Here is a 15822-nt window from a genome sequence, read left to right as displayed (position 1 = left end):
TGAATGTTGAAGACAGGTGGGAACAAAAGAGGTTTTGAGGGGAAAGGACACGCAGCCTTCCGGGCTGACTTCCGAACGTCGTGAGAAACGGGCCGGACAGCGAGCCAGGTATTGCTCAGCTTCTGGGGCTTCGCTGCTTATGCCCGGAGCCCGTGACTTCAGTGTCTTCCTCTGTAAAGTGGGATCATGCGGCCTCTCGGGGTTGTCCAGAGAAGGAAGCCAAACGTACAGATGCGTGCGTCACACATCTGTATGTTGGTGATGTGGTGTTACACAGATGCGCAAAGTGCTTATCAACGCTCGGCACACAGTGGGCCATCAAGAAATGTTCATTTCTTTTTTCCTTGCGACTAAATGTACCAGACGATGTTGAGTAAGGCCATTGGGAGCGTCCTCAGAGGTTCTTCCCATGGCCTTTGTCTCACGGGCAGCACAGAAGGGCACTGGCAAAGACGTCGCAGGCTGTTTTGAGTAAGTCCCACATAAAATTCCTAATGCCTTAAGAATCTGTGATTACACATAATTACAACAAGTAAATCCTGTGCCTAGGGATACATATTTTTAACTCTTCTAATAACAAGATAGTGAAACCTACTTGTTCCATTTTAACTTGAGGTCACACATTTTTTACTTTAGAGCCAGCATGGAACGTTTTAAAGAATAAGGGACTAATAAGTATGTAGGCTACAGAAAGAGCACGTCTATTTTTAGGGTCAGTAGCAACCACATAGAAAAGGCTGGTGGCGTTTAAAGAGATTTTTGTAGAAAGATTTGAGAAAATACTCTTGCTCCCAGTAACATTAGCGAAGATTTGTATAAATGAACACGGACTAAAACTTTCCAGAACTCTATTCAGGACTCACTACCGCTTCCGATGTTATTGCTGTCCAGAATCTAGACCATAAACCTGCCGTAACTAGCGAAATATCGCTATTGAGATGTCAGTTCTAGATGAAGGATCCTCGAAGGCAGCTTAAAACCCACGCACTCTCGCATTAATGAGCTGTGCCTATAGGCATCCATTCTTAACTTATTGGTTGACTGATGAACTTCAGCAAAGTAAGAAAAAAAAAGGCTGGCATATTGGTAAAGGGCAGGCTCAGCCCTTTTAAAAAAATCTGGCAATATTTAAAGTGAAATTATAATGGACATTTTAAATAAACTTGTAAAACTTTGAGTATTAACTCTGTGTAAGAAATGGTACCCAAGTATGCCTATTTAGGTAGCTTTGCCATTTAAAATCTTGGTTTAATATTTTTCTTTTCAGCCACTAAATGTATTATTTCGTCTCTTTATTGCTGCCAACTGGATTATTTTTAGAATTAAAGCCCCTCAGTATTCTTCTTTGCTTTTTCTACTGCATATGAGGACTGCCTCTTCATTTGCGTCTAATATCGTTATGTGCAGTGGGTTATCCAATCATCTATTTATTCCCTGGGTTTGGGGTTTGTCTGACAACACAGGGAGGTTGGGCTTTTCCTGCGTTCCTTATTTACATATGCTAGCCAGGGCTACAGGAGAAACACTTGGACATGCATTTCTTCAATCTGAGTAGTTATTAAACTTGCTTTGAGTTCCCTGGTGGCTCAGCCCATGAAGGATCCAGTGTTGTCACTGCTGTGGTTCTGGGCACTGTGGTGGCGCAGGTTTGATCCCTGGCCCAGGAACTTCCCTGTGTTACGGGAACTTCCAAAAATTTTTTTTTAAAAATGCATAAGATAAATAAATAAAAAGCTGGCCTTTAGTGGAGTTACAGTCCACCTCTTAGCCTCCTCTCTCTCTTCCCATCTCTGGGGAAGGTAGGCATCCAGGTGAGCAGAGGGGCTTCCTCCAGTCCTTGGGTCCAGATGAAAGGAAAGATGGGGGAACTGCACAGCGACAAGCACTGCATGTCTGATGGAGTCTTTCCCGCCTGCGGTGCAAGTTTCCGGCACCCACCCCTCTCTGCCCTTGCTCTTGCTTCTGTCTCAAGCCTCTGCGACATCCCAGCCTACGGGCCCAAGGATTCTCCGGCCTGGTAAGGAGCAGCGGACTAAAAGTCTGTAAAGACCAAGCCCAACTCTGCAGTTCTACGGTGTTCACTAAGTATTTGCTTTAATTAAATTTCATCCGTGACAAAATACTCCGTTAACCATGGGTCTCATTATAATATTGTTGTTAGATTCAATACATTTTTTCCCGATGTTACTTTTAGCATATCATACACATTATTGTTCTTTCGTGCTTAAAATAACCTCAAAACTGGATTCAATTTGTACACGTATAAAGGGAAGAAATGACTCACTTCAGGGCCCTAGACAAAAATAAGACACGCTGCTGACTTATGGTCTGGTGGGAGGAGGCGAGGTCCTTGTGGCCAACTCTCTGGCAGCAGCGGAAGCAGGCTGTGCGGTGAGGATCCAAGGAAAACCAGGCTTCTTGAGAAGGGTGCGACTTTAGCTGAGTCTTGACAGCTGCCTGGGAAACAAGGCACAAGGTGGGCAAAGGCCCAGGAAGTCTGAGGCCTGTGCTGTGTGGCTGGAGCATTAGGGGGGAATCAAAGCGGGATTGAACAAGGAGGCCTGCCACAGTGCCTGGCATACAGTAGGTGCTCAGCTAACGCTGAAAGAAGAGAAGATGCATATGCGTATCACTCCTGTGCTTGACGTCTTCCCAGCATCCTCAGAATAAGATCCCGAGCCTTACTCGGGTTCAAGGCGTCCTGCGTTTCCCGCCCCCGGAGCACTTTGACCTTGTTTCTTACCGTTTCTCACACCGGCTCCTTCTGCTCGCTGGCTCCTTCTTGGTCCTCTGGCGGGCTCCATCGGCTTCAGGACGGCGGCTCCCCCATGAACCCCGCTGTCCTGTCCGATAGGCACACAGCTCCCCCTGCACGTCCTTCAGGCCTCTGATCGACGTCTCCTCTGCAGAGATGCTTCCTTGTCCACCTCTTCCAGAAGAGACACCCCGTGCCCAGTTACTCTCCACTGCCTCTATCTGGATGTTTTGGTATAACACATATTGATGCTTGATGTTACACCTTTGTGGGGTTTTGTGTGTGTGTGTGTCTTTTTAGGGCTGCACCTGTGGCATGTGGAGGTTCCCAGGCTAGGGGTCCAATCGGAACTGTAGCCACCGGCCTACGCCACAGCCACAGCAACTCTAGATCCAAGTGGCATCTGCAACCTACACCACAGCTCACGGCAACGCCAGATCCTTAACCCACTGAGGGAGGCCAGGGATCCAACCCACAACCTCACGGTTCCTAGTCGGATTCATTTCCACTGTGCCACGACGGGAACTCCTACACCTTTGCTTATTAATATTCTATCTCCCCCACTAAGCTGTACATTAATTCACTGAGGATAAGGGCTTCTTTTTGTCTCCCTCTGCATATCCTGTGCTTCGTACATTGTAGGTTTTAATAAGTTAAGTTATTGAATTCTGCTTTACCTCCCTGATTCCTAGTTTGTTTATCCTCACTGTTGAGAAGTTAGTCTGAAGTTAAGACTTTTACGGAATTGAGTATTGACTGAAGCCTGCTGTAGTCTAGATTATTAAAATTTTACACACAACTTTATTTAAAACAAGGATTCTCTTAATCTTTCTGTTGACTTTACGTGGGTGCCTTACCTATCCAGTCATAAATTGTGTAATCAATAATTCTTTTTTAATAATGATTTTTATCTTTTTCCATTATAGCTGCTTTGCAGTGTTCCGTCAATTTTCTGCTATACAGCCAGGTGACCCAGTCACACGTACACATTCAGTAATTCCTAAAAATAGTTGAATTGGAACAGGTACATTATACATGGTAGGCATTCAGTAAATATCAAATGAAGGAATGTTTTCTAATTAGCTAACAAGTTAGGGCAGCATCAGGGTTTTTCTGATAATAAAGTTCTCACTTACTTGAATTCTGATATACTATCCTGAGAGAGAAAAAGAAGAGGAAATAGCTCACGGTAGATTGAAAGGAAACTGCCCATAATCACCAGTGTGTCTTATCTATGCCAGAAGCCTCCACCTAGGAATTCCCTGTGCAAGTCGCCCATTAAGTGTATTCCAGGGGGGAAAACTGAGATCCACTCCTTGAAAACCATCCTCAAATTTTATCCCTCTCCAAATTACTAGTTTTCCTTTTTCCATATTCCTTGCTGATTTGCATCCAAATACATACATATTAGTTGTAGATGTATACTTTATTCATTATTTTAAGTAATATTAAGTTGGACATTTTCAACAAAATATTCAGGGTTCTTCATGGCCAATTCAGTTCAGTTATTCTACTGCATAAAGTAACCCAACAGGTTGATAACCCAGGGACTTAACAATGAGTTTGCCTTTGAACATGATCGTTTCCTTGTTTCGTTAAGCTTCTCCAACACTTCTCCACCCTTGCAAAACCAAAGTGCCCCCACCCAACAGTTGACCCAAGAATGACTCATGCTCTTCACATAAACACACCTTTTACTTTATGCACTTGCTACTTCTGGGATGTTTCTCACTCCATGAAATTATATTTTTAAAAAGTTTAATATAAAAATATCATATAATAGAAAATTTGGAAAATGCAGGAAAAACGTTACTCATAAAGCTACTCCCTAGTATAAAATACTATTTTTTTTTCTTTTTAAGGCTGCACCCTTGGCATATGGAAGTTCCCAGGCTAGGGGTTGAACTGGAGACACACACAGCTGCTGTTCTAGGCCTCAGCCACAGCAATGCCAGATGCGAGCCACGTCTGCAACCTACACCACAGCTCACGGCAACCCCAGATCTTCTGACCTAACGAGTGAGGCCAGGGATGGAACCCATATCCTCATGGATACTAGTCGGGTCCGTTTCCACTGAGTCACAATGGGAACTCCTAAAATACTGTATTTTGGTCTCCTTGTTCAAGCCTTTCTTAGAGCTAGTTTTTAAATTACAAAAGAGGAGTTTCTGCTGTGGCACAATGGGATCGGGGCATCTCTACAGGGCCAGGATGCAGGTTTGATCCTGGCCCAGCACGATGGGTTAAAGGATCCGGCATAGGCCTCGACGGTGGCTCAAATCAGATTCCTGGCCTGGAACAGCCAAAGAAGAAAATAAATAAATAAACAAAAGTAATATAAAGGTTGCAGTTTCTTGTAAAGGCAGAATATCTTATACTGAACTAAGCTTTCCTAGAGAGAACAATTACAGACTTCAGAAAAAAATATAAAATAGCATAAGGGACTGAAAGCAGGCACAAACTAGACAAGAGTCAACCTTGGAGGAAAGGGAAACATTCTCCTTTTCTTTCTTTTTTTTGCAGCTGTACCTGCAGCATATGGAAGTTCCCTGGCCAGGGGTTGAATTGGAACTGCAACTACAGGCCTACGCCACAGCCACAAGGCCATAGCTGAACTGTATTTGTGACCTAGGCCACACCAGATCTTTAACCCACTGAGCGAGGTCAGGGATCCAACCCGCATCCTCACAGAGACTATGTTGGGTTCTCAACCATCTGAGCCACAGTGGGAACTCCCAAGGGAAACATTCTTGGTGAGATCCATGTGTAAACAGAATTATCCCCAAGGGTATTCCCCAGGGAGGAGAGTAGAAGGTAACTATCAATTAAGCTGAAGTCGTATTGGTTTGAGGTATGAGAGAACAAAATTTGGGGCTGCAAGAACAGCTGGAAATTGAGTGGGGTAATTTTGGAAATGAGAGCCATGGAGATGGGAGGTCCAAAATTCTGTGCAGAAACTTCTTTCTTCTTGGATGACCTCTGATTTGCACATACTTGGTCTCAAAAAAGCTCAGGAAAACAACAGCTAGAAAATACTGAATAGAGATTTCAGCTATTGTTCACAGAAAAGACAGAGTTTGGAGTTTGATTCCTGCGCTCTTAGTCCACTTGGGCTACCAAGTGGGGTGGCTTATAAACAATAGAAATTTATTTCTCACAGTTTTGGAGACTGGTAGTCCAAGATCAGGGTGCCAGCAGGGTTGAAGGAGGGCCCTCTTCCAGGTCATAGTCTTCTCATGATCTCACATAGCAGCAGGGGCTAGGGAGATTGGTGGTATCTCTTTTGTAAGCTCCTAATACCATTCATGAGAGCTCTGCCCTCATGACCTAATCCCCTTCTAAAGGCCACACGTCCTAAAACCATAAAAATAGGTGTTAGGATTTCAACATGTGCATTTCAGGGGGATACAAACATTCAGTCCCTACACCTACCAAGTCCAAGGGGCTTGGTAAACATGTCAGGTTTTTAATACACACTCGAGAGGGACCACTTCTTTGAGGTAAAGATTATTTCTTAGAATTAAATATCTGCTTTAGACTAAGAGTAAAATTGAAATAGATCGATTATAAAAATACAAAAAGTAAGCTTACACAAGCTCAAAGTCATCAGGCAATAACTCTACCTATCTGCTAGAATGGGAGTCAGAACTCTACAGGGGAAGATAATTATAAATTAAGTACAATGTCTAGAATAAAAAATATTAAACATGTAAAGACAAAGGAAAATGTGACCCAAGATCAAGAGAAAAATTGTCAATAGAAACAGACCCTAGGATGACCCTTATGTTAGAATTAGCAGCAAGGACGTGCATTATTATAAATATTTTCAAAGACTTACCAGAAAAAGATAGTCATAGTGAGTGAATATATAGGGAAATTTCAGGAGAAAAAAATAAAAGCTGTTTTTAAAGAACTAAATAAAATTCTAGAACTGAAAAGTACAATATCTAAAATGAAAAATTCTCTGGGTGGGCCTAACATGAGATTGGAGATGGCAAAAGGGTCAGTGAACTGGAAGAAAGATCAATAGAAAACATCCAATCTGAAGACCAAAGGGAAAGGATGAATAGAAACGAACCAAGTCTTAGTAAGTTGTTGGACAATATCAAGCAGCTTAACATGCATGCAACTGGAATCCAAAAAGAGAAGAGAAATATAAATATAATCATGAAGAAAAAATGTTTGAAAATAATAGGTGAAAATTTCCCAAATTTAATGAAAATATAAATTTACAGTTCCAAAATTACAGTGAATTCCTTGTAGCAAAGGTACAAAGGAAATCACATTTGTGCCCTGCTAAACTTCCCAAAACCCAAAATAAAGAGAAAGTCTTAAAACAACCAAAGGAAAAAAATATATTACAGATAGGGAGGAAACTAAACAAATTACAACTGTATTCTCATCAGAAACAATGGAGGCAAGAAGACAACTGGGTGACAACTTTAAAGAGCTGAAAGAAAGAAAAAAAAAAGTCGACTAAGAATTCTATAACCAGAGAAAAATACTTCCAAAAAATAAAGGTAAATAAAAATATAATGATAAAGAAAGTTGAGAGAATTTATCACCAGCAGGGCTTTACCACAAGGAATAAAAATGTTACTGAAGTTGAAAGTAAGTTACTTGCTATAACATGTCTAGAGTTTGTAGAGTGCTTTGAAATGAAGAAGTATTGCAGAAATGGGCCTACTGAGCAGACATTTTTAACAAATCATATGAACTAGTTGAACAAATTTGTCAGACCCTGTAGATAAAGTTTTGATTTGAAGTGACAAGACTCTGGACCTTAAAGTAAATTGAATCTTTGGAAAAATCATGTTGCAAAAGGACATTGTGAACTCTTTCCACTGCTGCTTGGGCTTGAGAGCTAGGAGAGGTATTGCCAAGTGTCCAGCTTTATTGAAACCACATGGAAGAACTGTAGAACAAAACTGAAGGGTTTTTCCTCTCCTTTCCAACACAAGTGCGATTCAAGGGAGGCCCCTTTCACTGAACTTTTGGCTTAGCCTGAGTATTTGTGAATTCTGCAGTCATACTGTACACTGAAGATAAGATTTACTGATCTGCCCCTAGATAAATTCTGGATTTCTTTAAAAAAAAAAAAAAAAAGAATATCCTGTCACTCAAAGGAAAATAATGGATATCATAATGCAGTTTTCAACTCCTTACATATGTGAACAGATGAAAATGAAATATGTGCTTGTCCTAAATTTAACCCAGAATTGAGAGCATAGTCAAGCACATTGTAAGCAACACATGCAAGGCTAAGAATCTTAAGATATGGCCGTAACTCTTTTCTTCCGTCTTTTTTTTATTGTCATATGTTTTACAGCATTGATATATTGTTTTTATTTTTGACTTGGTCAATTATTTTAAGGGCTATTAAGTTTAAGAAAATGTCCTTTATATTTACTTATATAAGTAAATTTTAAGCATTTCCTCAAATATTCATTTCTTTGTGGAGATTCAAATTACTGATATCTTATTCTTTCTGCCTCAGAAACTTCCTTTAACAGTTTTTGTAGCATAGATCTGCTATTGAATTTTCCCAGTTTTTGGCTGAAAAAAGCATTTTTTCCCTTCATTTTAAAAAGACAGTTTTGCTGGGTATAGAAATCGGAGCCATTGGCTTCTTATTGTTGTGTTGTTTTGTTTTTTAGCACTTTAAAGACATCACTCCATTGTCTTTTGGTTTGCACAGGTTCTGAGGAGCAGTCTAGCCTGTTTGATCTCATGCAATGTTTTTCCCCCCCTTTGTTTACAATATTTTCTCTGTAAATTTGTCTTTTCAGCAGTTTGAATATAATGTATCTAGTTTTAATTTTTTTGTTGTTTTTTAAGTCCTTCTTGGCATTCTCTGAGTTTCCTGCAACTGTACTTTGGTGTGTTTCATCATTTTTGGAAAATTCTCAACCACTATATCTTCAAACACTTCTTCTGTCTCATCTCTCTTCTTCTGGGATTCAAATTACACACGTATGAGGCCACATGATTTTGTGTCACATCTCTTGTGCACTGTGTTGTTGCTGGGTCCCCCTTCCCCTTTTTTTAACCTTTTGAGCTTCAATGTGTATAATTTGTATTTATCTGTCATCATCTTCATTCTTTTTTTCCTTGGCTTGTGTCACATCTGATGCATCTGTAGACATTCTTGTATTTTGTTATCATGTTTTTTTATTCTACAATTTCCACTTGACTCTTTCTTACAGCTTCTGTATCTGCTGACTTTCCTTGTTTGTTCATTCATGTTCCTCGTCTTTTCCACTGTAGGTTATTATTAATCATGATTTTATTTATTTTTAATTTTTATTTTATTTTTTTCTCCTAATGATTTTAGATTTCTTATTAGACACAATATTCATGCAACCTCTATGATTCCTCTAATGGACTGGAGCTTCACATGTACTTGATAAGCACTGAATAATAATCTCATTTTAGAGTATAACCTGACTTCCCTCACGTAGAAACCTGTTGGATTCCCTTTGTAAGAATCCATTGAAGGTGATGCTGTCTTTCTTTGAGGTGAAATCTGCTCCATTTTAGATTAATTCATCAGATCATAAGTCTCTTCATTCCAATTTCAAGAGTTAAAGTAAGATAAATTTTCCTTAGTATTTTTCTGGTTGAGTGGAACCAGCATTATGCTCCCAACAGAGCTAGAGATTTCTTACTCCTCATTGACAATTCTTTTTTTTTTTTTGCCTTTTTGCCATTTCCTGGGCCACTCCCGCGGCATATGGAGGTTCCCAGGCTAGGGGTCCAATCGGAGCTGTAGCCGCCAATCTACGCCAGAGGCACAGCAACGCAGGATCCGAGCCGCGTCTGCGACCTACACCACAGCTCATGGCAACGCCGGATCCTTAACCCACTGAGCGAGGGCCGGGTCTCGAACCCACAACCTCATGGTTCCTAGTCGGATTCGTTAACCACTGCGCCATGACGGGAACTCCTGACAATTCTTTTCATTCTTCACTAATAGAGTCTTCGGGAAATTTTTTTTTTTTTTTTTAACGTTAAGTTACTTCTCAGTCCAGGTAATCTAGATTTGAAACCTATAGCCCTTTGGGCTAGTAGTTCTCAAATTTTATCTTGCATCATAATCCCCTGGAAGTCTTGTTGAAAAAGACTGCTGGGCCCCATCTTCAGTTTCTGATTCAGTAGGTCTGGTGTAGGGCCCAAGAATTTGCATTTCCAACAAATTCCCAGGTGATACTGATGCTGGATCTCATGATGGTCTATTTATATAGACAATATCATATCATATATAAAATTATATATGCATACACATATATGTATAACCTATTTGTTTATATATATTACATATAAACATTGGTTAAATCCATCTTCCCTAATCCAAAGGAGTTTAGCTATAGCAAGTAGCAGCCTGGTATATCTAGGCACTTAAGACATGCAGCAAAGATTTATGCATATTCTAGATGTAGTTGAGTCCCTACAGCATGCCATGCAGCATTTACGATGCACTATATGGAATGCAGGCACTTTGCGCTTCAAAGATAAGCAGACAGTTGTGTTGCCTTTCCTAACTTAATTTAAGCTTGCACGAGACCTAGATTTTCGTTAGCTCCCCACACCTGGTGTTTTAGTCTTTTTAACTGTCTAGCAAGAAGAGAAAAAACAAAGTAACGGCATTGGCTACTCTTTTTCTGATGGAATGTATCAAACGTATGGGCCTGTTATCATTGCGCTTGTCTCTTCAAAAAAAAAAAAAATCCTTCTCTTTGGATATTTGATTACCTGGTAAACTGGATTTGATTTGTCTGTAAGTGTCCTTTTCCCCAGACAGGTATATGTGGCTTTTAAACTATCACAGGTGTTACTCAAGGTTTGGTTTATATGATCTTCTTTTAACTATTAATATAGGATATGAACATTTTAGGGTCTCACAAGGGATTTTACTTTTGAATTTTTCATTTCCACTTAGAAGATATTATAATGCAATAGGTCTCAAAATATGGTCCTCGGATGGGCAGTATAAGCACCATCTGCATATTAGATATAAATGCAAATTCACTGGCCCCATCCCGGATCCTAAATATTACATTAGAAATAGATGTGGCACCCAAACTATCCAGGTGATTCAAGTCTGAGAACCCCTGTTTAGGGGAAGAATTAAGCTCATCAGCTCGGGGACATTCATAGGACAAGAGAGTGCATACTACACGCTTGGATTAGAGCACTTTGATCTCTCTTGCAACTATGGCATAACGTTTGTGGAGGCACATCTTACATTCTAGATTTTGCTTTTGAGAGCAGAAAAAAAGAGGACCCGCCCCCCCCCCCCGCCCATGAGAACAATGTACATTAGGTATATGGACAAACTGCAAAACCAATGAGAAAAAATTCCTTTCTGGGAACTGATACAAAATGTGTAGTTTGCCCAATGAACTGATGTTTGTACGAATCCATTTTTCCATTTCTAACTTGGTTGTCAAGGAGTTTAGGTAAAAGTTTTATGTTCAGTTGAATAAGCTCCCCCTTAGGAACGAGGCTTCTACTATAATTATTCTCCTCCACGCATCATCTAATTCTTTTGCAAGAAATAATTTTACAGCTCGAGCGTGTGTGGCTGTGGTTATAAGGAGCTACAGACTATCCTTGCGCAGGGAGTAGAGACCACGACAGTAACGCTTCTTAGGACGTCTAAGGCATTGCATGAGTCGGCGCACGTCCAGACACGTCCCTAAACGTGGCTCTCACTGCCTCTTGGACGCTCTCTGCTCTGCTCCACTCGTGCTCTCTTGGCTGGAAGCACAGCGGCCTCCTGCCTGTCAAAACCCTGCACACATCTGCACTCCAGGCCGTACCTGCGTGGCTCCCTTTGCCCGGATACGCGCTTCTCCCAAGCACTTGTGCGGTTTCCGCCCTCTCCTCACTCCAGTTTTGGTTCCAAGGTTACCTTCTCCGTGGGGCCTTCTCTGACGAGCTCTCCCTCATCCCCGAAATCTCTTATCTGGCTCTACGTTTTCCGCAGTATCTGTTATCTTCTCCAACAGTGCAAGTGCTTCTTGTCAATCTTCGCACTCACAGAATGTGACCTTCCCAAGGCAGAGACTGTGTTTTGGCCTGTTTCTGGGGGTACCCCACCGCACAGGGGCAGTCTGGCGTGGACGCCCTAAGAACCTGTTGACAAAGCCTGCGGGAATCAGAATGCCTTTTTCTTTTTCTTTCTTTAGGGCCACACATGGACGTTCCCAGTCTGGGGGTTGAATCAGAGCTGCAGCTAATCGCCTATGTCACAGCCAGATCTACACCCCAACACCAGGTCTGAACCTCGTCTTTGACCTACACCACAGCTCACAGCCTGGAGCCTTCACCCACTGAGCAAGGCCAGGGACCAAACCTATCCTCATGGATACTGGTTGGGTTCCTTACTGCTGAGCCACAACGGGAACTCCCACAATGCTTATATTTAATATCTTCAAAAGCTTTCTTAAAAATCTAGATGCCAGTCAAGATTTTTTTCCTCCACAAAACTCATATATCACAAGTATCAGATTCACTCTTTCCTTTTAAAAACATCAAGTAAACACCCACTATGTGCTAGGCACCATGCGAACTGTTGAGAACAAAGATGAAAAAGATCTTGTCCTTTCAAGGAGCTCATAAGACTGTAAAATAAAAACAGATTAAAAAAGAACTTCAGGGAGGTCCCCGAATCCGACTAGGAACCCTGAGGTTGTGGGTTCGATCCCTGGCCTTGCTCAGTGGGTTAAGGATCCGGTGTTGCCGTGAGCAGCGGGGTGGGTCGCAGATGCGGCTCGGATCTGGCGTGGCTGTGGCTGTGGTGTAGGCTGGCAGCAACAGCTCCGATTGGACCCCTAGCCTGGGAACCTCCATATGCCTCGACTGTGGCCCTAAAAAGAGACAAAAAAAAAAAGAATTTCAAAACCAGAAAACCAAGATATGTATCGAGTCTGGAACACAGAATACACTAAAATTTAGTTCCCTTCCTGATTTTTATACAAGTCACAGAGGTGCAGCCTAGATGCGGAGGACTATAAATTGCAGACAAAAAGAACAGACGAGATTATACAACTTTTATAGAGATCATGACGTACAAAGGTGAGTTTGCTCTGAAGGCTGACAAATGACCCAGGTGACCTCAGCATCTTTTACAAGAGGCATCGTGTCAACTTTAAAAGCGCTCGGAAGGAGGGACCATCCTGACCATCTGACAACTATGAATTTAAACGAAAATAAGAAATATGCAGTAGCAATTAATAGTACGTATTAACTGAAACACCTACTGGGCCATACTCACCGCCCACTCCTAGGGCAAATGCATATTGTATGTCACGTCTACAAACGCCTTCGCGCTCTCCGACCTTCCTCTTTGTGGTAACAGGTCCACAGACGGATTCGATCCATGCGCGCAGAGGCCGTGTTCCTAGAAGCTGTGAGTGAAGGTCTTCTGAAATCCGCCTCTTATTTCTTCCTCCCTCACTGATCCAAGTTAAAAAAAATGTTTATGGTAACTAGTAAATTATTCCAGAATTTTGCTCTAATAAATTTGAAAAACATTCCTATTAAATTTTTTTTAATACTGAAGATTCTTTGGAAACACTAGTGATCATTTATCAAATGATCCTAGCAAAAATAAATCACACTCCCAAGGTCAATTAGTACTTTAAAATGTCACAAATTACTCATTTCCTCAAAATCATAATATACTACATGCATTTCTTGGGCATCTATCCACCAAGCTCAAAGAATTGTTCAAGGCACTTTACACAGATATGCGCTTTACTTGAAAGGGTTGAGCCTGAACGGTTAAATCATTGGACCAGTGTCACACCATTGTAAAGCGGTGCAGCTGAGATTTACATCTAGATCTGACTAAATCCAAAGCTCCTTCCACTCTGTCAACTATTTAAAATCAGTACCCCTTACGTTTTGCAAAGCTACTCTTGGGTAAAAAAGTTACTCTTGGATAAAGTTACTCTTGGGTACTCCTGGTTGGCTATGGGTCCCACAAAATTTTCAAATTCTTTGTTATAATGCTTCCTTCATTTTTATAGAAACAATACACTTCAGCCACGTCATACTGTAAAGCATTGGTGAGCACTAAGGCACTGGCTCATGCCGTCAAGTTACCTCATTCTTGTGTGGCGGTTCTCCTGCGCTGCTCTTGACGCTCTTTAGCCACTCAGGTGCACTAGTTCACTGCTAGAGCACGTTTACTACAAAGCGAGTGCAGGTGAGCTGCATCTGCTTAGTAGTGCTCTGGCCCTAAGAATTATACGGTAACAGGTGAGAGTCAGGCGTGTCTTACGGAGACCTCTTTTAAGTTTCAGGTACAGGCATCTTTCTGTATCTGCGGGGGACTGGTTCCAGGACCACCAGCAAACTCTGTGGCGACTCAAGTTCCCTAAATAAACTGGCACGGTATAGTTGGCCCTCTGTGTTTGCAGACACAGGGGCCAACCACGCTTTCTCTTGGGATGGGGTCGTATCTTCGAGGTCATGTAAATACGAGTTTTACCTGTTTTCGATATTTGTATTGTACATGTTTTCATGGGGGAGGGGTGGAATGTGCTGCTAAGACCACAGCACTATCAATGCTGCCTTACCTGGGAATAAGATTCTTGGCAATCTGATCACCAATTTTAAAAAATCTATTTTCGAAGGCTGAGTTCTCTTGCATATAGGTATGTGAAAATCTCATACAAACGTATGATGGTTTACTGGGCATAGGTAGAATTTGCACCAGGGAATCAACTAGCAGCTGGAGCATTAAAAGCATTAACCTTAAAAACAAACAAAAACCATCGTAGGATAAGGTGGTTTAGTAATAAGTCCTAAGAAGCGAAAAATTTAGTGGGTGTGGGGAGGAGAACGTGGGTTTGGAGAACTAATGAAGAAGAAAAAAAAGTTTCAGAAACACCATCCTCAACGTGCAAAACCATCAAAGTAAGTGAGAGAGGGGAAAAGCCCTGGGTCAGCATTTGGGAAACAACGAAAACCACCGAGTTGTGGTAAGACGTCTCCTCCGTACCAGGCTTGCGGAAGGTCGCCCCCTGGAGAAGCTGTACACCTCGGCTTTCTCCCCTTTGCCTCCCCGGCCCCGTCAGGAGCCCATGAGATCTCCCAGGGCAAGAGGCTGCCGTCAGAACCACCCAGCGTGCGGGGGCCAGAGTGCAAACCCCTCCTTCCTCGGCCGAAGCGCAGGTGCCCCGGCTGCCCGTTACCCGGGACAAAATCTGCTAACGTGGCTCACGCCTCACACATTTCCTCCTTGTCTTTCCTCGGTCTTTTACGATGACAATCTAGTTAATTTGGGGGACCTATTATAGGTTTATTGGGGTGTAAGCAGTGACAAGCTGGGACGGGCCTGGCTCCAAAAGAAGTTATTATTTCTAATAAACTTTAGAAAACCTGTAATAAAATTTCAAGCCGCAAAGAGAATTATTTGTAACCCTGTTAGAGAATTTCGAACTTCTGACCCCTCCGCTTGAACGTTTCTCCCTCTTCACCTCGAGGGCGTGGCACGGCTGCGGGACACCCCGTCGCGGAGCTGAGCCGGCACCTGAGCCCAGAAAGCCCTGCCCAGGCGCAGGCCCAGGAGGGCATTCGGCGACTTGGAGGCCCACGGCGCGGGAGCAGCTCCGCACCCGCGGCCCCGGCCTCTTGGCACGACAGCCCCGCTACCGCGGCTGAGCGCGGACGGCGCTCGCCGGGCACCAGGGCGCAGGGCCGCTGGCGGGCCAGCTGCATCCTCGCCAAGAAGGCTTCTGCTCCAGCGAGACGGGGCTCGTGGAGAGCTGGCAGCTGTTTAAAGAGGCTGCTCTGTGCTCGGCTTCCCAGCACCAAGCGAAGGGCAGCGATAAGGCTGCGAGTGCCTGCGGGAAACACACGGTCCTGGCTGGCAGCGAGAGGGGCCTCTGCGTATTTTCTGCTCAGGACACGCAGTGACTGCGGACACTGGGGGAGTCGGGATTGTTTCAGACGCCCCAGGAAAGAGAAGCGGTAGGACGCTTCGAGGCAAACCAACGAAGGAGCCTAATGGCTTAGCCAAAGTCGACTTGACTTCTGACAAGCAGACTCGCCTC

The sequence above is a fragment of the Sus scrofa genome, chromosome 5, assembly GCF_054392235.1.
Source record: "Sus scrofa isolate SSC_HxYL_T2T_F1_AM1 chromosome 5, Sscrofa_HxYL_maternal_Yorkshire_Landrace_v2.0, whole genome shotgun sequence".
NCBI classification, from domain to species: Eukaryota; Metazoa; Chordata; class Mammalia; order Artiodactyla; family Suidae; genus Sus; species Sus scrofa.
This window is presented reverse-complemented; position numbering follows the sequence as displayed.